Source organism: Phyllobates terribilis, unplaced genomic scaffold, assembly GCF_046119375.1.
Source record: "Phyllobates terribilis strain yellow unplaced genomic scaffold, ASM4611937v1 Scaffold_14__1_contigs__length_39327217, whole genome shotgun sequence".
In the NCBI taxonomy this organism is placed as follows: domain Eukaryota; kingdom Metazoa; phylum Chordata; class Amphibia; order Anura; family Dendrobatidae; genus Phyllobates; species Phyllobates terribilis.
In genome coordinates this window covers 30,353,109-30,354,255 of record NW_027362774.1, presented here as the reverse complement: position 1 = coordinate 30,354,255, position 1,147 = coordinate 30,353,109, and positions in this window count along the sequence as shown.

Here is a 1,147-nt window from a genome sequence, read left to right as displayed (position 1 = left end):
TGTCATAATTTTATAGTAAAATAATTTTTATAGCAGAATATTACTCCTCTCTACAGCCAAACGCATCCAGTGTGCATACATGACTGATCAAGGATCATACTCCAGAGCAGCACTCACTATTCTGCTGGTGCAGTCACTGTGTACATACATTACATTACTGATCCTGAGTTACATCCTGTATTATACTCCAGAGCAGCACTCACTATTCTGCTGGTGCAGTCACTGTGTACATATATATTACATTACTGATCCTGAGTTACATCCCGTATTATACTCCAGAGCTGCACTCACTATCCTGCTGGTCTAGTCACTGTGTACATACATTACATTACTGATCCTGAGTTACCTCCTGTATTATACTCCAGAGCTGCACTCACTATTCTGCTGGTGTAGTCACTGTGTACATACATTACATTACTGATCCTGAGTTACATCCCGTATTATACTCCAGAGCTGCACTCACTATCCTGCTGGTGTAGTCACTGTGTACATACATTACATTACTGATCCTGAGTTACCTCCTGTATTATACTCCAGAGCTGCACTCACTATTCTGCTGGTGTAGTCACTGTGTACATACATTACATTACTGATCCTGAGTTACATCCCGTATTATACTCCAGAGCTGCACTCACTATCCTGCTGGTGTAGTCACTGTGTACATACATTACATTACTGATCCTGAGTTACATCCCGTATTATACTCCAGAGCTGCACTCACTATCCTGCTGGTGTAGTCACTGTGTACATACATTACATTACTGATCCTGAGTTACCTCCTGTATTATACTCCAGAGCTGCACTCACTATTCTGCTGGTGTAGTCACTGTGTACATACATTACATTACTGATCCTGAGTTACATCCCGTATTATACCCCAGAGCTGCACTCACTATTCTGCTGGTGCAGTCACTGTGTACATACATTACTGATCCTGAGGTACATCCTGTATTATACTCCAGAGCTGCACTCACTATTCTGCTGGTGCAGTCACTGTGGACATACATTACATTACTGATCCTGAGGTACCTCCTGTATTATACCCCAGAGCTGCACTCACTATTCTGCTGGTGCAGTCACTGTGTACATACATTACTGAGCTACAGCCTGGACTGGTAGCCTGCAGATTCCTGGTTTGCCGCCAGTG